Source organism: Malaya genurostris, chromosome 1 (genome assembly GCF_030247185.1).
Source record: "Malaya genurostris strain Urasoe2022 chromosome 1, Malgen_1.1, whole genome shotgun sequence".
Lineage (NCBI taxonomy): Eukaryota > Metazoa > Arthropoda > Insecta > Diptera > Culicidae > Malaya > Malaya genurostris.
In genome coordinates this window covers 285,530-309,894 of record NC_080570.1, presented here as the reverse complement: position 1 = coordinate 309,894, position 24,365 = coordinate 285,530, and the positions used below count along the sequence as shown (strand labels likewise).

Below are 24,365 nucleotides of genomic sequence, written 5' to 3'. Positions count from 1 at the left end.
CTATACTATACTGTGCAGGAAGTCACAGTTTGATCAAACATCCTACCGTACATCACCACGAGAACCTAGAGGAATAAACCAACGAACGAAGAACTCCCAATGCGAAAACAAAAGGATGAACTGAAGTAAAAAAAGCTCGGAACCTGCCCGTCATAACTCATATTAACAACCACCCACACACCCTACCCTTACTCAAAAACACTATTTGAATAGTTGTCAGGCCCAGTCTAAACCAGGGTTGATGTTTTTGATTTATGGCTCTCAGGATAAACAAAGTGCACGGCCAGGTTGACTGTTTTTTGCGAACTCATTGCATATATGCTTCCAGGATTCCATTACAGTTTTACAACTCGCGTATATGAAACCATCGCCTCATGGTGCAACGCTTGTTTGCCATGTCCGCACATTTTCGAGGAATTTTCTAGAACTCTTGCTTTTTGTTTTTTTTTGCGAACACTTCGTTATATCACTAGTTTGGTGAACACGAAGTGGTCAGTGGAATGACCATGCAGAACAATGGTATATGAGGAACGAAGGAATCGGTTTGCAGATAGCACAAGGCTCCAAAAACTAGCTCGGAAATGTTAACACAACATATCCAGATCTGCTGGGTAATTCACTTGGCATACAAGAATGTAACTCAATTTGGTAGAATTTTACGGAAAAAAAATTTTCATCGGCCAACGAACACGAAATTCGATTGCTGATATAATTGTTTGGAAACCATGCAACATTCCAATCTCGTATACTATCACTGATTGCTAGCAATATGGAAGTTCAAAAGTCGACCACTATAGTTTTGTTTGAATCTTTCACAATGTGATGATGAGTTACATATTTCACCCATTATTTTTTTTCCTAATTTCTAAATTTTGTACTAGTCAATGCTCTCAAATTACAGGGAAATGATCTTACTCCGAGTATACACCATTCTCAAAGAGGCATAAAACCACTATCTTTTCTAGTATAATTAGCATTATCATTACAGACCGCCCGTGTGTTGCTACTCCGTTATTGATCAGACCCAAATAAGTTTGCAAATTTTTCCTGAAATAAGCACGTATTTTCACATTGTCTGCCGGTAAATTGTGGTAAATTCTCAGTTTCCGTCGCTTGAGCATGTTTTAGTTTCGCGAACCAGCATTATTCAATAACACTATTCACTAATCACGCTATTAATGGATACAAAATAAGTACATAATTGTCATTTAAAAAAAGTAACACCTATAGTTAAAATATATTACAGAAATTGTTGTCTACGTATAGTGGATGTAAAATTTTTTGACGGGTTGCAAAACTCGAAAACACTCTCAGCTCGTGAAAAGTATGTATCATAGAAGAGAGTGGCTTGTGATATCCAAAACTTGTTCGATGAAACCTCGTTAAAAATAACGACACATCACGAGTACTTCTTCGAGAATCAGTGTCACCATTCAAACCAAACCATTACTGTTGAGGCTTATTGAATACGACGACGATGATGACGACGTTGCAATACCTAAAGATTTAGTAACTCACAACGATATTGATATGGCGGTAGGTTCAGCGCCATGATAGATTCCTGAGAGCTAGTCGTATGAATCTCTTCTGAACTCTTTTTAGTTCCAAGCACCAGATTAATTTATATGGATTCCAAACTGGCGATGCAAACTAAAGAATTGGCTTGACCAATGAACAATATAGAGATTTATAACAGTACGGTTTGGTAAAGCCACGGGATATTGTTGTTATATTAGTAATATGGGAGCTAAAGTTCAGTATGTGGTCGAAAATAATGCCAAGATCACTGATTTCATTGACTCTTTGTTATACTATACCATCAATACTATAACTAAAGATAATCGAATCGCTCTTCCTGTGGAATGTCATTACGGCGCATTTAGCGATGCTAATTGTCAGCTGATTTTTGAGACACCACTCCACAAAGCTATTTTATAGAGTTTGTAATCGGTGACAGTCTTCAATCGAAGTCACTACCAAATAAAGTTTGAGATCATTAGAAAATAGGACTTTAGAACCGGTACTCAAAACCTACATCTCTAAGGCCATCGTCCAAGTACCATGAGCCGGGGGTGGTTTTGGGAAATTTTCGATGGAAAATTTGAAAAATTTTCCAAAACCAAAAACATACAGACCTTTGAAAAATCTATCTATTTATCTATCTGCAGGACAAAACTGGCTAAAAAAATCGGAGGATTATCCGAGTGTTATCAAAAATAGCTCTGAAAAATGCGTGTTTTTGAGATCTTTCACAATTAGTACACAAATTCGAACTGAAGCGGATTTTCTTCAGATCATTGCAAAATTGATCTTATTCTGTGTAAAGCTTAGAAAACTTCACAAACTAATATTATTCCGTTTATGAATTCAATTTGCATCGTTGCGAAATAATTTGTATTTCATTTAGTACTTCCAAATCGTCAAAATGCAGCGAAATCGATTGTATGAAATTCGTTGATTTTCTATGACAAGCGAGGAAAGCTTTTCCAAAAATGTGTCTGAATGTAATTCTAGCAGCCAGAAAAAGATTTATTCGAGAGAAAATTATCATGTCATCGCATTATTTTTCCAAATAATTGTGAAAGATCACAAAAACACTCATTTTTTAATAACACTCGGAAAATCCTCCGAATTTTCAGCCACTTTTGCCCTGCAGGTACATAAAAGTTTTTCAAAGGTCTGTATGTTTTTGGTTTTGGTAAATTTTTAAAGATTTCCATCTAAAATTTTCTACAACCACACGCGCGCATGGTACTTGGACGATGGCCTTAAAAAAGTATGAAAAACAAAGCATCCGTATTTCTACCCAGTGGTACACCTGGCGCCAAAATCAACTGAATTATTCGATACAGTGGAATGGAATAATATTTGCAAATCTTACGCTGACCTTTAAGTGACTGTCCATAAGATTTAAGGAATTTTGCCATGTTTCGCATATTTTCATCTTACTGCAACTGCAATTCAATACAACCCGTTAACTACAATAAAACGGAAAAAACGAGGGCCAGAAATGAAAACTATTTCGGATTTTGCATTCCAAAACATGATCACTAAATTGCATCTTTGGACAGGTGATGGTCAAATTGAATTTGACAGAAATGGCTGAATCTTTTTCTTTAAAATCACGCTTTAAGGCAATACTTAAGAAGATTGCCGTCACATCTAATGAATTCATCTGCTGTTCAGTATCTATGTGAATAGTAAAGCAAATCCGGCGTAAAATAATCATAACTTAGAAATCCCAATGCAAGACTCAAGCACAAATCCTCGAAATTTGCTGCAGTGATACATACGTTTATCGAAAAGGCACCATTAAACCACAAGGTGCTTAAAATCAGAGTTCTTTGCTTGCTGTACACGTCAGCTTGTTGGTGGCACACATTAATCACGCACTTAGAAGAAATCGTGTAGATTTACATCATCTGACACCGACATATTCGAGCGTCCATAATGACACATTTCACATGACAGTTGATTAGAAAATAGTACCTAAATAGTAACAATGGCTTTAATATCATCGAAATAAGTAACAAAAATCGGTAACAACAGTACAACTACAAAGTACGCTCTTTAACCGTCTGAGACACAGAAGCACACATCTGTTCGATAGATAATTGGTACATATGAATCCATACAGCGGAACTGTAGCTAGCCAAGTGCAAACTACACAGTCAGAGATTGTAAACATAAACATGACTGGAATCTTCTACCCTTTGACAAGTTAGGTTTTTTATGAATTGTATCCTATGTAGAATTAGGTCACCTGTAAAATTCATTAAGTCATTCTTGTAAAATTCAGTAATTTGACGCATTAGGTGTTCATAATTTACATCGTATGCAGAATCCCGTCACGTGTAAATTTCATATTTTTTCTGTGCACATCGATGGGCCAATCTATGCTCGTGTACCGACCTGGATGGATTCTTATTATCAATATGAACGAGTCACTAATCAGGCAATGACTCTGTAAGCTAAGAATCAGCTGGGATATCTGTAAAAACAGAATGATCAAAACACGATGTAAAAAAAACTCTTTAACACTGTGTTCACTTCAAAATTGTTGCAATACGATGTGTTTTCTTCATTTTGCAATGAATACCATTTAGCCAGCTGAAATACTGCTCATGTTGAAGCTCATTCTCGAAACAGAAAAAAAATTGAAAAATAGCTGAAATATGCAAGTGCAAAGGTAAGACAACGGAGCAGACACGTTTCATATAAAACTGAAAATAAAAAAAAAAAAGACTCGCACAAAACGAAGACTCACTTTCATGTAGCTACAGTTGGACACAGTGACGTATGTCGGGAATAAATTGGAAACAGGCTCGCTCACGCGAACAGGGCAAAGAGTATAAGAAAATTAAATTTATTGTGAGAATTTTTCTGCAAGTCCTACATACTCACAAACAGCCACGTTACCAGCCGGCCGACTAAGTGGACGCAGCTCAACCCGATTCTATTCGCCGAGCAGTCGAGTTTTGCTCGCGTTGTTGTTTAATAATCAATTTGCTTCAATTGCACAGATGGCACGACGAGGGTCGTGGAGTAATTTTTATGATCGAAACTAAAGGTATTTCTAAAGTTATCGAGCACCACCCTAGTTCCATTGACCATTGGCCGAACTATGGAAAATTGAATTTCGTAGAGTAGAAACAATTGGAACGAGTCTTATATTTATGTATGACTTTCGTGGTTCTAAACAGGTCATACCGAAATAAATAAATAAATAAATATATATATATATATATATATATATATATATATATATATATATATATATATATATATATATATATATATATATATTTTTTTTTTTTCTTTTTTTTTGGGATTGCAAAACCATTCCAACATTTCCTACACCACGTGAAAGAATCACGTGCAGTAAATTAATTGTTGTACTGAATTACCTATTTCTAAGAAATCAATCTTATTATTCACGATTTAGTAAAACTTTAAGTTTATCATATGAATTGTTGTTACAACATAATTCACTTCTCAATTCTGTGAATGATGAATAATACCCTTTCCGTAAATACGATGGACTATGATTGTAACGCAGCTGCTGATGTATGGAAAACTTTCTAGCGCACTGAACCGTACCTTTCACGATACTATTGACCTGTCGATACAAAGTCTGAGCAAGCAAAATTCGAACTGTTATCATCACATTGTAGCATTTCCCAGGTCCTGTACTGTGTAGGAAGAACACGAAGCACTCTTCGCACATTGCATACTGAAATATAGATTTCATCAATGAAATTGAATTGCAATTCAATTTATCTCTTTTCCAGCAGGATATTACACGCGATTTTTGCATTCTACCGTGCCACCGGTAGCTTTGCTTGGCTACCCGCTTATGGAAACTGCATGCGTCCGTCGTTATTGTTGTCGCCGTCAGTTGATGATACATGAGCGTTTAGATGAATCTAGCGAGTCAGTGGAACCGAAAACCTGGACGAAGGGTGTTTGAGCATTATTTCATTCTATCTAGCTGATATTGACAAGCGTTGCTCTTGTTCCTGATGCTACCGGTCTGAACCGGCAATGTTCGACCATTGGATACTGGTTCTAAATAAAGCGATTTCAATACAACCAATCCCATTCCACGCATGGTGATGAAAGTGATCAACACTCCCTCGGGTGCAGGCGTTGCAAACGGAAGCGCGATGGGAAATATATATTGCCCGATGTGCAATCAGATCAAATGCTTACTTACCCTTGATAGAATACCGCAGAGATATTCCCCTCTCTCGGTAAAATTCAATATTCTGTTGGCTAAGCTGTAAATTGAATCAATTTCAAATAACAAACATTATGTAATACTCATGGTATTGGAAATTTTAATCTTCATCGTCATTCATTGATTCCACATGCTTTTTATATTGGCATTTATTGTCGTTCAACGTAATCATGGCAATTCTTTACTATCCCTAAAGATGAAAGGTTAAATGAGGTAATTTTTAAATAATTGTGCCTTGCACAATTACGTATGTAGTTAATTAATTGATTTGGTAAGAATGTGCGATGTGCAATAAATTAACTTGGGCTCCAGAATTTTTAGATGTACACGAAAGCTTCTAATAAATAATGGCTATAGACGCATCTTGAATGATTGTCCAAAATCCGGTTAGAGCCGTACAGTTCGTGGACTTATCAGTTGGAAAATTTCTACTAGTTATAATACATCCCTTCAAAACCTGAGTGTCTTAACCTTTAAATGCGCAATGTTGTATCACAACAACAAAACCGAAAATGTCTCTAATTTCGTATTTACGCGTTTCGTGCAAAGGTTAATCGAAACAAGCAATTAAAAAGTTCGACTTTGCGCTTTTGAGGCTTAATGATGCGGTATCCAGAAACAACTATTAACTTTATATGACGCCAGTTCTTTAGAATTGTGCACGTGCCCAATGAACGTTCTCGTAAAACTAAATCTTGCTAGTATAAAAATATGATGTCAATTACTTGAATTCACCGTTCCGGTAGAAAGTGATTTATTCAGCCAGTTCAAACTGTACCTTATGACAAACACTCCTATCTTCATGGTTCGAACATAAATTTTCTATCAATTAAATGTAGTTCCGGAATATTGCAGTTTTGTTGCAAATAGTGCTGGTAGCGTGTGCTAAAGTTGCACGGCATTTACTCATGCATGCCTTGCAAAAAATATGTTCTGGAACTGTGACGACTCTTTTGTACCTAACTTTGAAACTGTAAGCAAGTGTGAAATGCAATGAAAATTGCGGCTCGTCAGGCCTCAACCCTCTGGCTGAAATTATGACCCTCGTTGAACAAAGCAATATTGTGGTTTGTTATATTCTATGCAGACCGCACTATATTTTCTGCCAATCGATGGTCTTGCAATATTTTTGTTGATCATTTCCCCTTCTTTTCGAATTCATATCAACAATTTGGTATGTTCTGTTACTGCGTCAGCACACAGTATCATGACACTGTCATTCCATTTTTGCTAGTGTCATTTCATTTTTTTCTGTGATTATGTTGGGCCTTTGAGGAAAGCCATAAACTAGTAATGCAAAATTTTGGTTATGGTAACTACTTTCCACAAAATTTAATCCTCGTTTATAGATGCACAATTCTGTCATATTCGTGAATTATATTAAATTGATTTCATTTTCTCGGTATTTTGTTTTTTTTTCGTATCAATTTCACATTGTGTAACAAAAAATGTTTGGAACTAACACTAACAAATTTCATATTGTCTTTTAAAAGGAGAAGGGAGAACTCCCAGACCAAATTGAATTACTCTTGGAATAAAGGAACAAGAGAATTTAAAGGACGTAACCTGAACGTCAATTCAAGATTGATTGATGTGCTTTCGGATCCCTGTTTTGCGCGGTCGCGTATTCTCTATTCTTCGAGATTTCCACCCTTCGAAAAGATCCGAGTCGAATCTAGACAGCTTCCCCTTATTGGAACGCAGCGACTGATTGGAAAAAAAAGTTTGAGATTTAGATGGAAATAGAAGCGTTCAATATCATCTGCCGTTTCGTTTTTCGGGGCGTTGATTTAATTTGTACTGCCATCATGTTATTTCCATGGATTCATTATTGTGAAACCAGAACTGAATTTTGTTCAGCACATGTCTTTTTTCATAAATGTTTGAGCGAACGACTAAATACATTTGTTTGATAGGTGTGCATGAATGTGTTGGCCCAAGTAGCACGTACCTTTGATTAATTGGAGATGTTCTATCTTGGAAACAGTTTGTGTAATCAAGTAACCTTCATGTATATCATTTGCGTGTTAGGAGAATGCGATCCAGTCAGTAAAAGAATTTTTTTTTAATGAAATTGTTTGTAGTTCGTAGCTGGTGGAACTGAACACGAGCATATGTATTTGTTCAGTACATTTTTCTTTTAAGTTTATTCAACGTTTTAACAATCTTGCATACAAAAGGAAACAGCGCACTCAAGTTTTTTTGTTTGTTTTCCATTATAGAGGTTTTAACCATAAGGTCATTCGTCTCTGAGCGCACTCACGGCTTTTTATGCTGGAGATACCTACCGCATAAAAATACCTTAAATAAATCCGCATTACTAAAAAAACACCGCATAACTATTAAAATTCCTATCAACTGCACACTGCTTTCGGGGTTTGATTGCGTACACGCTATGTATTGTAGATAGAGAGCTCCTTGTTTATACATTGTATGTTCGAAAAACTGAGCATTTCCATTTAAATTCAAAGGTCGTATTTTTTTATTTGATTTCATAACCAAAAAATATCAATGTGCATCATTAGTTCTTAATTTTGATTCTAGCCTTACTTCTGTTAAGGATCTTAGCAAAAATAACAGGGCAATTTTCAAAAATATATATCTCTCAAAAGATGGCACCGATTGTTTTGGTGTCTCCAGCAATAGTTTAGGTACCAGAACAATAAAATAATTACTCCTATGAAAAAAATATATAAACTCGGGTTTAATATTTCCCGACAGAGAACGATTCCACCAAGTATTACGAAGTTCTAAGAGATCGTGTATCTTTATCTCACGGAATTGCTATACATAGCCGATGTTGGAGTCATTTCAAAGGGTGTCTTTGCAAAGTTACCATGACCGGTTTTGAAGTTCATCAATGAAAATGCACATTCCATCCCATTGTTTTTGCGGTATTTTTTTCTTGACTTTCTCTAGGGGTTAGGGTCTAAATGATGACAAAAAACATCATTTTTGATCTGTTTTTGTAGAACTATCGTTCAACAAAAAAAAAATCAAAAGTTTTGCATAATACAAAGCATCATTTGAACTACATTTTGCCTTTTTTTCGTGGAAAAACATTAAGAAATTAGTCGGTGAAGAGGTAATTTTTCGACCGCTTCCTAAAAATCATAATATGCGGTGTCCACTGTAACTCTCTTATTTTTTGAATGACGATGGACACAGACTTTCAAAACCTGCTTTAGATGAAAACACGTTCAATGTTTTTTATCTATAAAATATAAGGAAACAATTTATTGCGTGCGCCAAACTCTTACTTCTTCGCAGTATGAGATAAGCAAAGATAAAGGCCCATAACTTGCTGAATTTTGTTCCGATAACTAACTGTTTTACTAGAAGAATATAAAAAGTAAAAGATTAACGATTTTTAAAAAGTGTTTGATCCTACCCGCCCCTTAATATACAGTTAATATTACATTTTATATTTTTGTGGTGTGGGCATTTTGAGTAACACTTGCGGAATACCGATTTCTACCATAAAAGGAAGAACATTTTTGCCTTTGTCTCCAGAATGAATATAAAACTGCTGGGAGAATGAATTTTTGATTCAAGCTGTGGAAATCTGTAGCTTCATATACCATTCCATGTTTTTTGGATCGTTTATTTGCTAATTTCAAATCATTGATCATTTTTGAACACCAAATGGCGTTATTTTTTGCTGATTCTTAAAAAAAATCTTGAGTTCTAAAAAGTGAGGAAAATAAGAGTAATATTTTATAATTTCTTTGTTTATTTAAGTTCCGTATAGAATATGCAGTGTTCCAAAAAGTATCAAAAACAAAAAAATACCCAAAATTGGGCTTGAAATCGGCTGTCACAATACAGGACCCCTTCATGTTTTGGTATATTCAGTTTTATAGCATTCTTTTGTGAATCATCCGAATTGCATCCACCTAAATTTGTGTTAAAAATTAACCTAATGAACAAAATGTTATAATGAGACTATTTGAATGACAGGAGAAAGGCATTATAACACTACTATTTTTCAAATCAACAAATTTAATTTTTGGTTTCTATTTCGTTGCTATCATTCTTTTTTGCCTACATTTAATCAAAATAAACAAAGTTCTGTCTGACTGGATATGGTAGAAATAAATATAAAATGAGCGTTGGTATGTTTAGTGTTAAGAGAGTATCATTACAGTACCGTTATTCAGAGTATTGTCCATCGTTAGCCGGTATGTTTTCTCATCCTTCGGGTAAAGCTCCGATACTGCGTTAAAACAACGATCCCATTTTCGGTCGTTTCGTAGTTTTCGAAGTGCTGCTATGACAAGTCTAACACCATACACACCATAATCGGATAGAATCGGTTTCCGGTGAATATGACGAGTTGGGCAGAACTTCAGTATTTTCAAACATTCCTATTTCAGCGTTTCCTAATTTGTATGACTTTTGACATGAGGTCTTGCATTTTCATGAAGAAGAAATAATGTGTCGTGACAATCTTTATATTGCGGCCGCTCTTTCTGCAGTGATGTGAACTACTCCAGAAGTGTTCGGCACTGATCTGAATCTTTGAAAAATTATAAAATGCTTTTCTTTGTCATCTACTATCAAAATAAAGCTTGCTTAGAACTTTGTTTAGACCCATCGTTCTCTAATCAAAGTTCTTTGTGTCTTTGTTCGCTAAAACAACATCGCAATATAAACGTTTTCGAAAGCTTTCAAAGATACCATGCAAGGATTGACGAACTTTGCCTCGTTTCCAACCTGTAATTGTAGCTGAAGGTAAGCCATTACAGCCCGGAAAAAGTGCTCTGCAAAAAAAATAACAGACCTCTGGGCAATAATTATAATGTAATAAAACGCTCAACTTTATTGATTTATTGTTTCTTCGTCGAGCTGTTGGTCGTTTCAACATTGGAAGAATATAATGTTTAAAACGTAAGAAACTGGATATATGAGATACCAAAATGGTATAAGAAATCCATTCTGCTTGGCTGTTCCAGTCATGTGTTGGCAGTGCGCGAGAGGTAGGGCAGCCTATCAAACCCTTTCCACATACCACCATTTGATCAGATCGTTTATATATATCTACCACGCTTACCATCTCAAGCTGACGAAGGAATCAGCGTTGAAGTTGATACACTTTGCACGACAGTAAAACAAAGGCTAAATGACGGTAACATGATTTTCAGACTTCAACCTTGGATACATCTATTTTCTCACTGTTTGCGTTCCAACGGTTCTCGGAAAACGTATGCATGTCTAGCTTGATTTTGATAAAATATTGAAAATTATAGAGAACGTAGAAGGGCGAACAATATTCTCTGAATGATGATGAATTGCTATATCTGACTACAAATCAAAAAACGGGCTATGGCAGAAAAAAAACTGTATTCGAAGTGGAATGATTATTTTAGCAATTATTGTCAATGATTTCTCACATCCCAAGAATCCAAATTTTGCCATGACATGTTCTTGTTCTAGTTTATAATGAAGTATCACAGATAAACAAAAATATCACGAAATCTGATTTATATTTCCTTCATGAAAACTGGTTTTCATTACAACAATAGCAACAAGTATTTAAATTAATTATGTACCAGAATAAATGCACGCTTTATCGTTAGGAGGACCGGTAATAAACGGGTTGTATGTAAAAATTCAACTCAAGAAATGGTTTACTCCTCAAAAAAAAGCTCCGGTAAACAAAATAATTTATTCATGTGACGATCCAACGAATCCCTACATTTATCATTTCACAGATTACTCTTCAAGTATCGTGACGGATTCAGTTCGGCTTTATACAAGTACATTCGAACCAACGTTCCACAAATATGTATTTTTGTATGTCCAACAAAACGGATATTTCCCAGTGCAAATAATCGTTGTAATGTGTCACATAAGCACACATACAATCATCCCTCCGCAAGTCAACGGGTATGACGATTATGATAACAATAAATTAAAATTTTCGTCCAAAGCTCTCTGTGAGGGTGCGCGGACATACAACGCGTTGAAAATTGATTTATTCATTTCAATATTTATTTTCAAGGGCCAGTGAAATGAGGTTGTTCATGTTAGTGTCACCATTAGTGAGATTTACAAAATATGTTTTATTTTCAGGAATAACACTAAGAATTATTGGAACCATCGCTTGATATTTATATTTTTGATTACAAACGAACCGATTTGTCGTCGAGAATATAGAGGCATGATATAAAAAATAATAATCTCTTCATCCTCACATGTACCGCCTCACATTTTGTGTTATACCCATTGAAGGAAACATCTCAATCTACTGCCCATTCTAGACCAATTAATTATTTCAGGACTCTTACTCTGCTCTGATGAAGCCGACTGACTAATTTCTTGTTTTTTCTTTTTTTTCGCAGGTATAACCGCCTACCATTACATTTTAGGGTCGACAGGTAATTCTGCGGCATACGTTTGTAGATAACTTTTTTCACGCATTCTTTTATGCCTAAACCAATCTTATTCTCAATCGGAGATATCCTTGATAACACCATTTTCGTATGTGAGCAACTAACAATATGGGAAGCATTTTTGGCGATTATGATGTGTTTACTCGATGCCCAATTCATTAGATTTTGATTAGTTATTTTTTAGATTTCGGATAAAAAGCAATTTGTGCTCAAGTAAGGAAGTATACGGCTAGTAGATTTTAAACTGTTGCTAGCGACAGCTCACCACATATATAAACGTTACTTTTCAGCTCTATCAACGCATGTGGCAGAAAGAGAAGCGAATAGTTTTTTATGTTTCTCTAGTCACAGCGCCAATATCGTCGTCGAGGCTGTTCACAAAAGTAGGGGAAGAAACTCAACATTTTGATTGATGTGCAGCTAAATGAAATGTAAAAAGTGTGATGGACGAATGGCGAAATGAATAATGGAAGGAAGGAGACAGTGCTCTACTGCCTTTGGTACCGAAGGCTTTTTGTATGTTTTCAATGTGAAAAGTGGGTTGTAATAGGTTCTGACGGTAGACTAATGATGAAACTGTATATGATTGCAGCTACCATCTACGAATAGAATTTTTGAATGCTTGAAATGTGTAGGCCTGAGTGCAGAAATGTGTAAATGATGGATTCATGTCAGTGTGAGTTATGTTCATGATGGTCTCCAATGGTTGTAGAGAATTCTGTTCATAGTCCGCACATAAGACAACCACTCTATCTTTCATATCGATTTTTATATTCATATTTCCATTGGACGACATCATGTCACCAATCAAACTCAAACATTGCGCAAGCACTAAAATCTTGTATTGAAATACCAAACGGAATTTAGGAATAATTTATTTATCAACTTATGTCACCCAATGTCATCGATGCTGCTTGGACACATTTTTCGCATTATATATGAATTGAATATTGAAGAATTATCGTATGAGATATACAACCAGATTCTATTACGGTATCTACGAATAAAAAAACGGACAAAAAAGAACGCACCGGCAACAACCTATACCATTACTTCCATCTCACATACACCAATATACATTTTCCTCTGTCCCTCACTAGTCGGATCGATGATGATGATCCCGTACATAAACAAAGCATAAATCTTTCACAACCTCAGTGAGTTCCCGACTGCTTTGCTCAGTTCGCAACAATATATTCACACCTTTCGCTGACACTGGGTTCGATTCCATACCCATAGAACGGAGAAGGGAGTGTTTCCCTACCGGATGATACATTTGCCATACTAGATGCGTGGTACTCAGCGACCGGCGTTCGGCATGGCGCTCCTCAATGCATGTGTATTACTTCCGTGAGCGCCGCCGATTTCTACACGTGATTGGTAATAAAAATTCACTGGTGTGTGAGCGCCACGCTAGCTGCACAAAAATAAAATATAGCATGTTTACATCAATATATCATACAACAAGGGAGGAAAGTGTAAAGTGACCAACTATGCTCCTATGACAATAATAAGCAATCATTGTTAATTTCACACCATCGTGAGAGTCTAACTCAGCAGTATTCGCACCAAATTCGCACTTTGTCTAGTGTTGTTTATTTCAAGGAAAATTTGTTTTTTTCACACATTTTTGGTAACTCTAACTCCCGCCATAAGTTACTGAAATACGGCAACATGGTGTACCAGCAAAAGCATGCTCTACTGCTCCTAACCCTCGCAAACACGAAGAAAAGTGTTCATTTACCAACACCAATGGAAATGGGAGCTCTACAAGCTTCGCACTCACCGTCACTCTTGACAAGCGCGTGTTCTGCCTTTGCATGGTGAATGCGTTGTTTTTCCTTCCATACTCCTACCAAAATTTGCTCGACCCAACCGACTGATGTTACTGGGTTGCAGCTTTGGATTTCTATGCCATTTTCCCTTTCTGTCTTGTAGTGTTGCTATTTTTCCACCCAGTAGGCTGCATCAGCGTGGAGAAGAGTTTCATTCACTCATTCGTCGTTTCGCTCGCAATACTCTCGAAATCTATACATACACGTAGACCAGGATTGGCACGCTCTGGCCAACGTTTGTGCCAGGGTTTGTAGAATCAACAGCAAGCAGTAGAAGGTACATTGGACGGTGCGGAATTGTTTGATGTGTTGTTGCTCTGACTCTGGCTAACTGGCTCGGTGCACTGTGTTCTGCTCGTACGATACGCGCGGTATTCGTAAAGCGGCCCTCCACAAGATGCAAGGGAGGAGAGTTCGCGCCCGTTTGTTGTGTGTTGTGTTGTTTCAAGGGATTTTTCATTAGAGAAGCTTAGTATTTGCATGACGTTCGGGTAAATAAGACATAGAAAATATGCAATCCCTGACAACAGCTAAGGTTTTCCGCAGGTGACGAGTGTACAAAGTTCGATGTGATTTGATTGGCACAAACATACCTTTCAGCAATTCAGTATTCATTTCTGCAAACCGAGTGTAGAATATGTTACGTGCTTTTCTTCTAGAATAGTTTGCGAATGTATATATAATTGATGTAAAATAAGTATGAATTGCTTAGAAAAGTTAGCCGGTAAGCGGTTGTTGCTGTCGGAATAAATGTTTGTGAAATACGAAGATTTCTCATAATCAAAAAGAACCGGGTACAGAAGAAATAAAATCGGCGGCAGTGATTAGTGTAAAATAAATCGCATAGCATTACAACTGATTAAGTTCCTCTAGCCATTGCATTGTGTCGACAGGAGTCCAGCGGTGAATTAAAAAAAAAGTGTTTCCTAATTATGTGTCTTCAGGTTGGTAAATCCCTTCCGATTGTGTGACGCAAGTTGAGCGGCGCGCGAGAAAAACCAGCGCCAGCGAGCAACAAGAAAGAAGAAAGTGAGAATCGAAGGCAAAAAAATTTAAGATTTATGATTCGATTGCAATCACCGTATAGAAAACCGAGGAAAAGGCGACGCAAGAAAAAAGAGATAATTTATTAGTATTGGATTCAAATTCAAATAAAAAAATACGAAAATAATAGAAGGTAAAGCCGTTTTGGCGACAACCGCAACGGATGATTCTTCATTGAAAGTGAAAGTGTGAATGAGAAAGTAAAAAAAGTTGGTAGTCAATTAATAGCGCTCTTCTTTTCGTAAGGAAGTGAGAAATCGTTCGTAGCAAGGATAAAAAGGTAATGGATTGTTCTGATACACCGATAACTACAAATTGATTCCTTGTTATCCCTTACAAAATCTAAGAATTGATAAAAAATAAGATTGATTTATGATCTCGTACAACGGCACCTAAAAACAGAGTCTCAATAACGCGTGACTAATATACATGGTTCATAAACTTGTTCTGCAAAAAAATCAGGCTTACCAAATTGTTCATTGTTCTTCTTCGTCCATAAAAACCATCTCACTTATTATGTCGTGATAATCTCTAAAATCTTTTCTTATCGTTATTAGCTGATGTTGAAAATCAAACCATCAAATCAAAAATGCATTATCAGTTTACCGTCGCAATCCAATTAACGAATAATCCAGACTGTCTGAACCGTTCAATGTATCACCCATTTTTCAAAGCAGCGTATGCGGCGTTATATTCGTTCAACAGAAAATAAATTTCATCCAGTAGTTTTACCAGGCAGTAAAAAATTCGTGATATATGATTAATTGTGGTATTCACAATTGGGTCGCTCTTTTTAATATCATTCTCACATTAGAACATATACATTTTCATGCCCTCCCCAATGCAAATTATCAACCAGCAATTACAAATTATAATAACCATATAAGCTCGACTGAGCATGGCAAGTGTAGCCGTGCTACTGGTGAAGTAAAATACTTATCTTGACTCCGACGTACAAGATAACGCAACAAATTGACTCTGGATAAACACGAATTCGTTTCGCTCCACAGAGTGAAGTTTTTTTTCGCAATAAAGCATGGTTGTTAGCATGTTTAATTGCAACTCAAGGTCTACTATTGGTACCAAGCGAAAAAAGTGACTAGTATTTTTTTAATATTAGTCATTATTGTGTATATACTAAATGTATTTGTATCAGAATTAGTTTCCATGTAAACATTTGATTTTTGTTTGTATGGTACAAAAACAAACTGTTCCACAAAAGCTGCATAAATGCAACTCTACACCGCAAGAATGCCACTCATTTATGCAAGTTTCAATGGGTTCTTCCTACTATTGAACATAAATCTACCATCTGCTCGATAAGCAAAGGGTAAAAAAAAAGATATGCAAACTTTGGTACAAATAAAAGCTCACATTGACAACATATCAGCTGGCGATAATAATAGTGATCACTACTATTAAAGACGTATAAAAATTTACTCCACATACAGTGAGTTGGAAACAAAGTGTGAAGAAGAAACATATAATGATCAAAATTACATATTCTTGTTCGACCCCCCATCATAAGTTGCGGGACCATCATTGCTCTCGCATGACATGCATGATGTTTTCTTTGTGTTTTTTTTAAGTTGAATACTGGAAGAAGCAAGCTCAATAATGTATACTTAATTCGATAATCATCATAATTGCTGACCAGTGCACGTCGAAGTATGATATGCGTGCTTCATGAACCGAGAAATGGGAGTGATTACGCTGTTGCACGACGCTATAGGCATTCCCAATACACGTGCAACAAAGTATAACATTGTATTTCAGGGGCAAAAAATTAGACAAATTTATTTTAGTGGGAGGTTTTAGTTTCATATCCAACTGTTATGGTTCTTTCACAAAAGAAAACATCGTATCGTACGTTTTCCCAGACGTAGGACGATCAGCATGATCAACAACGACGGCAGAATGGGCGTGCAGATTGAAAACTTGTTCCATTGGACGTTCCTTCTTGATACCCCGTTCGTTCAGTGTGAGAATGTAAGCATGTGTAATTTTCAAGCACTGTTATTTGCTGCTGATTCTTCGTGGATTAGAGACTTATTTTTACGTTCTACCCGACGAACGGAAATTATATCGTTGCCTGCACCAATTTCGCAACATATAATTATGATTCAAAAAAGGCGAATAGAACTCGAGACGACGGCTAACAAAGTACGTAAAGTATTACAAAAGATGCACTAATGATTATACACTTTTAACTAGTAATGTATACCGTGAATCATAACAATAAAATAATTGATTTATTAGGCATTGCAAGACATTTTTTGTAATTTTCAACCGTAATAAGCGATGCGACAAGCTTGACAGCAACTAATCACTAATAGCAATCCAATGGTAACGCTATGGACACTGAATATAATAAAAAAATACTACAGCTACTTTTTTTTAAACTACGGACAACTTTCATCCAATTAGTGTTGCACAAAATGATCTTCATCATATCAACTATTCCCTAGGAGCGGATATCTGTTTTTTTTTAATTTAAAAACTTTATACAAATTTATATCCAATTCAAGTATTACGAATAATAATAACGACTTTAGAAATAATTTTCCTACACAAATTGCAGACGATTCCCACCAATGATTAATGTTATTTAAATTAGTAAATGTTGTGGCCATGAACCAATATTGTATCTACAAATGAAATTGAATAGGTTTGACCAAAAGGAAAATGAAAAATTGAATGTTTAATATCATCTTGTTTAGGCGCCACATTTTACCTGCTTCCACCAAAAAATCCAACGTCTAAGCCAGTCAGCTCACAGCATGATTATGCTTGAGTAAAATAAACAAATTTCACGTTTTGTTACCGGAACTCCGCCAAGGTAATTAATCTAACAAGTGAGTCGTAATAATCTAGTTTTGAATTCACTTGTAAGATTGTAGAATGTTGTATGATGTGGAAAATAAACATTTCAGCATTTTTATGGTTATGCTACAAGCTACTAAATCTTTATAATTACTTTTACTTGATCTTTTGAATCTTATTATCCGATGAAATTGAATATTAAAATAAATTTAAAATACCTTTCCCAAACTAGGGTATCGGCTCCAGTAGTCATCTCATATACAAAACCATTAGTTAAAGTAAAATCTGGTTCTGTTCAATCTTAAGTGTAAGACGAAAATAGGTGCATTCGCTTCGAGTTTTCGCGTCGCTATAAGAGTAGTACTGCACAATTTTTGAACTATTTTTTCTGTGGTATTGCTTCTTAGAGCCGAAGCAAAGATATCCGATTTTATCACAATTCGTTGATTGAAAGTCGAGTAATAGGCAAAATAATATGGCGACTCTATGAATGAGGTGTCATATTGGTACAATAGCCCTAGTATCAAGCATAAGTGACATCGATAGACTAAGTGAAGCGGTTTGTCAAAGTATGAAAAACGTTCTTGAGTTCCTTCGAGTAAAGTAGAGTTCAAAGGCAAGGCTATGGTATTTTATGTCTAATGATCAATATTCCTAGGGAAGGTGTGATTATTTGTGCTCGATACTTACGCCCTGTTGCAAGAAATCGAGCGTACTTTGAATTCCGCATAACGCAGCGGTCGAATGTAGTACGGCACCTCAAGAAATGAGAACCCAATATTCACGGTACGTGAACTATGCTAGCATTGGGTCCATGCACCTTTATTTGTTTTGGAGATGAAGATGTTGCGTGCCACCTATCGTATGTACGACGTACGTAACATCACGCACAAGAGTGATGCTGTTAGACCAGTTATATCGGTTCTGACCACTGATTCCATGGAAGGAGAGTACTGCGGCTAAGTGGTACTTTTATATGAACAGCATTAGTGTATTGCAGATTGATAGATAAAATTAAAACTGTTATATTACTCATAAAAAGGTCCAAAAAGGACACATCGGATCTGCGTTAGATTTCAATGAACGCTAAAGAAAAGTAACTGTAATTTGTAAAACGTAATCTGGAATAGAATTTCAATTGAAGAGTTTTCTGGTTTTTTGAGTTTTTAGAGTTGCAGTTGAAGAATGAAATATCTTGTGAAAATACTCATAGAAAAAAAACCCTGGCCACATTTGTCATTTTTACCCTGGCCTAGAATCCTTTAAAGAAATAAACAGACTTGGTATGAATCAGAGGTGGAAATATGCTCATTTTGCGCATGAAACTGTGAATCAAGATTTCCGATTGTGAATCAAAAAACCGAAGACTGTTAATTAAAAAATTGGGTAACAAAACTAAAATTAATAATAATATGTTTTAAATTATTGGGAATAAAATTGAAGACCTTTCTAAATTCTAAGTAAAACCAAAATGTATCTTATCAAAAATCATTCGTTTCAAATTTATCAGCAGGAGATGATGAGTAAAGAATACGGAATAAATCTCTCAATATAATATAATATAATATAATATAATATAATAATGTGAACAAAATTTGACCTATGAAACCATAAGACTTTTCATCTGAGCCTAAGTTTGTGACAACCAGTTAAGGCGTCTCTGAAAAATGAAGTGAGTTCCGTTTTAGAGTTTTTGACTACAATCTTTGGTACTTCCGGAACCGGGAACTAGAAACCGATATAGCCGAAATTGGTTCTTTTGTCCAGCAATAAACATATACTACAATAGGAAACAGTACTGAGTCAAATGTAGAAGAACTTTTCGGGTTTGCCTCACTGTGGAAACCGGACTTTTTAACCGAGATCCGGAGGGCCAAATGTCATATACTATTCGACTCGGATCGTCGTGTACGCAAAATTTCAATTTTCAATTTTCTCGGAGATAGCTGGACAGATTTTCACAAACTTAAATTCAACGGAATGGTCTTATGGCCCTATTAAATCATTCTCGGATCGAACTTCCGGTGAGAGAGTTACTAGGTAAAACTTTCAAAAAAAAAAAAAGAAATTGCATACGATTTTATTAGAGAATAACTACCCTATACTTCCTATACTTCTGTAGCCTGCTATTGAGTTATATCCAGATCCGACTTTCGGTTCCGAAGTATCGGGGTGAAATGTGAAAAAGAAAATTCTCGAAGACTGCTCAACCAATTTTCACAAACTTAAGTTCAAATGAAAGGTCTTACAATCCCATACAACTCTATCAAATTTCATTCGGATTCTATCAAATTTGATTCGGTTCCGGAACCACAGGCTTATAAATATAAAAATTTATTTCATTTTCAAGAGTGTACACTGAAAAATCGAGCTTACTTTCATCTTGCTCTACAATTCCTTAATTGAAAAGGTTTGGTTAATTGATTCTGGTTCTGGAAGTACCGGAAAAAATGATCGTGTACTACAAACTGGACTGGAACGATCTTTAGAAACTTAGATTCAAATTAAAAGTATTATGATCTCATAACTAAGTGTAGAATTTTGTCCGGATCCGACTTCCGGTTCGGAAAATACAGGGCTAGTTGTGTATGAAATAGCAACCCGTCATTTAGAGCGATAATGCAAAAAAGTAGAATACTTTTAAATTTGGCCCTATATCGTTTCAATTTGAAGGTTGTCTAACTAGTCAAACGTTAAACGAACCGATTTCTTTTGTGCCGGCTCTCTGTTCTCGAATCAGGAAGTCCCGGGAACAGTGATTAAAAGCCCAAAAACGGAACTCGATTCATATTCTCAGAGACAGCTGAGTAGTTTTTCACAAATTTAGAGTCAAACGAAAGGTTTCATGGTCTCATATACTGCTATTGACTTTTGTTCAAATGCGACTGTTCCTGAACAACAGGGTGAAGTGTGTTTCAAATTTATACTGTCATGTAGAGCGTAAATGCAAAAGAGAACGAAGTATTCTACAAACTTGGTTCTCAAATTGGAAAGGTTATGCTAGTGTATGATCACAGTTTGTTTTGTTACATTCAAAATTCAAATAAAACATTCAAATTCATAAAAAAACATGAGTTATATGAGAAAGTTATCATTACACCACTTGGTGGATTAAAACATGTTTTCTGTCAACTTCAAAATAAGTTGCTCGTAATACATGTCCGTTTGAAACAAATTTTCCAGCAACAACTATGTTTGGCACTTTTAATTTCTTCCTCTTGTCTGAAGAATTACAATTTGTGAAGTTTTACATTTAGTAAATCTATGCAAATGTTGAATTCTACTAACATGTAAGTCAAACTACACAGATAAAAATATTTACATCTATTTTCATGCACATATTTGGAGCATGAAATTGAATGTAAAGTTACTACTCAGATCTTTACTTTCAATTTACTTTAAAAACACAACTAAGCGTAAATTAAGGTATAATATATAATTTATTGAAAAATCAAGGCATTCTAATTTACTTTTACATCAATGATGATTTCATAGAATTTTTGATTCAGTTGATGTCTATTTCAAAGTATCTTTGAATTACACGGGAAATTTCATTTTTTTTCTGTGTAAGCGCTTCTACGCAGATAAAAATATTCTATGAATATCCAGCAATTTTCTTGCACATGTCTGAAGCAGGTAATTGCATGAAAGTTTTTAGTTTCATCGATGTAAAAGTAATTTGGAATGCCTTGATTTTTCAATGAATATCATAGCATATTTCAATTTACGCTTAGTTTCGCTTTCACAGTATATTGAAAAATAAAGACCTGAGAAGTAACTTTATATTCAATTCCCTGCTCCAAATATGTGCATGAAAATAGATGTAAATATTCCTATCTGTGTACTTTGGAAGCAAAACTAATCGTTTATGAAACATACACTCTTATTCATTGAAAAATCAATGCATTCCAATTTAATTTTACACCGATCATGATTTTAAATCAGATTTTCGATTCAATTGATGTCTATTTCATAGTATTATTGATTTATTTGTCGTGTAAGTTTCTTTGGCAATACGTTTAGTTTGATAATAATATCAGTTGAAGTGTAAAAAATATGTGGTCATTATCAGTTTTTTCAGGGCATAGGGGCCAGATGCCAACTGAAAAATTTCTTAGACCATGTTCCAAAACATAATGAAGTGCTATAACTAGGCTTCGTGATATTTAAAAAAACTTATGGATATATTTTGCAAAAATATCAAAGTTTTATTTAAAACATACCTAGTTTAAGTCGAATAAAATTTGCTTACATTATGTCGGAATGTTGTTCCAGCTCATAGGCAGTGGCATATCTATGGGCGAAGGGGGCACTCGCCCCGGGCGCAATGTTTTTAGGGGGGCGGCAAACCAATCCTTGAGACCTTTTTTTTGGTCGTCCAAGGCATTTTACCTTAACCTTTGTTTTTGCTTTTTTGCTCTCTAAACCAACGATGGGGCCGGTTAATCTTATTTTACCCGCGGCGCCTGCCCCACTGGTGGGTAAAAGTAGTGGGGGCATCTCATATACTTAAACCATTAGTTAGAGCGAGATCTACTTTCGATGAAATATGCTCAAATGATAAGATCCAAATAGGTACATTCGCTCTGATGGTAGTATTGCACAATTATCGACTTATTATTTTAACGGTATCGTTTCTCGAACACAAAACCAAAATATTGTATCCGATTTTTTTAATTTTATCTATTTTATTTAAGAACCCTTCAAACAGAAGAACAAATAAGTATTCCGTACTGAGATACATAAATAAATGAGATTGCATAAAGTAATGAGATACATAAGTTAATGAAATTGTTTGATATGCTTCCAATGGTCATATGATCATTCACCCGAAAAGCTGAATTCTTGGTATTTCAGCTTCTTGATACTTGAATTTTTAAACAGATTTGTTAAAAACATAGTAAACCAATATAAACACAGTACTCTTAAACTTATCACCTGTTATGTGAGCTTTTTCTCTGCAACCTCATGCCGCATCTTAGCTTCAGTTATCAACACTTGATAGCTGTATTTGAACTTTTTCGTTGTCCGTCATGTACTTTGCCCTAGCAAAGTTCATAGTCAATGTTACATTTGATTATAGAAGGAATTTAATTTTTGTGATCATTTATCTGTTATTGAATATCATGTCAAACATTAAAGCATTTAGTACTATAAAATCATATTATATAATTTTTATTCGTTGGAATTTTTCGTAGGAACCTTAAAGAATATAGTAATCAATCGTTGTAACGACATCGACCTTAACTATACTACAGTTTCTAGATGAGGATTTTTCTTATTCAAAATGCCACAGTCAGTACATAAAGAAGCAAGGCAAGAACACTGTTATATACACGCTTCAAAACTACGAGATCTGTTCTTATTATACTTTGTTTCTATCACTTTACTCACTTCTGTTTGGGTCCAAATGCCGGCCGATACACTTAGGACTGGGGATAAAAATGCCTGGGATGTAAGCGAAACTCAAAAATGATACTTGAGAGAAAAAAAGCGTTGAATCACGAGTGGTGCTTCGAAGAGCGCCGAACAAATTCCTTTCCGTCCGCGAAGTTTCTTCAGCTTCTATAAAAATGCAATTATAAAATACTCAAAATTCAACCGAGTAAGACACACTTCGCTTCGTTACACATACATGGTGTAGATTTCAACCGGCATAACCGTCGATAAACATGCAGTTGAGGAAAATTGCAATGTAAGAGATGTATAAAACAAAGCCGAGAAGAATTTGCTGAATTGCATGAATGCATGCAAGGCGTAAAAAGATACGAGTAAAACACTTAACGGCAATAGTTTACAATTAGTGAAGCTAATTGAACACAATTTTTTAATGATCGCTCCGGAACAAAACTCGACTTTACACTTTATTTAAACTTGGCCACCTGAAATCACAATTTGCTATAGTGCAGCGCCACGCCGGCCAGTCGTGAAAGGTTTTCTCACTTTTGCTCTTCCTGCTTCCCTTTTGATGCACCAGATAAGATAACTGGGCGACATCAGCACGTGGTTTATTGCACTTGGGCTTGCGGGAAATTCTTTCCAGTCCTGTTGTTTTTTTTAACCATTTTTGTGGGTTTTCATTTAGACCGTTACTGAGCATGGGATAAGTCCCGCTGAAAAGGATTTTCATCGTATAATTATTTAATTACAATTTCAGCCCACATCCGTGACAGAACATTTTAATTATCATAATTTGAAACTTTCAGTTTTCGTTTGTGCTTATTTTATCAGGAAGAATTTTTTGTGCTTCATGTCTGTGCCAAATGCAGTATTCACAATCATAAATCGCAATACATGAAATATGAAAAAAAATGCATCCGTGATTAGAAACGCTCATTCACTCCTGTTTTGATGGATATTTGAGATACACATACATCACAATAGACTGCGTATTGATCCTTTTTTAAAAATATGATAACTCTAGAATATTCATGATATATGAAGCGGATGCTCTTCTATTTATCGCCAACAGGTGTCAGAACACTGCCTGCTCGCAAATAACCATACTGAAGATGTAATCTGCTCTAG

At 35.5% G+C, this 24,365-nt stretch overlaps 1 protein-coding gene across 5 annotated transcripts in view; it reads left to right on the top strand.

The window, feature by feature from the left end:
* The window catches only part of LOC131428814 (homeotic protein antennapedia), a 128,856-nt gene that overhangs the window by 61,470 nt on the left and 43,021 nt on the right, over positions 1-24,365 (top strand). Inside the window, exon 1 of one of the 5 annotated variants that reach the window (XM_058592865.1) lies at positions 14,233-15,294. The exons of the other annotated variants lie outside the window; for them this stretch is intronic. The gene's annotated coding sequence lies outside the window, so the exon portion shown is untranslated. Of the gene's footprint in view, positions 1-14,232; positions 15,295-24,365 lie in introns of those variants that run through there. 5 annotated transcript variants of the gene reach the window in all.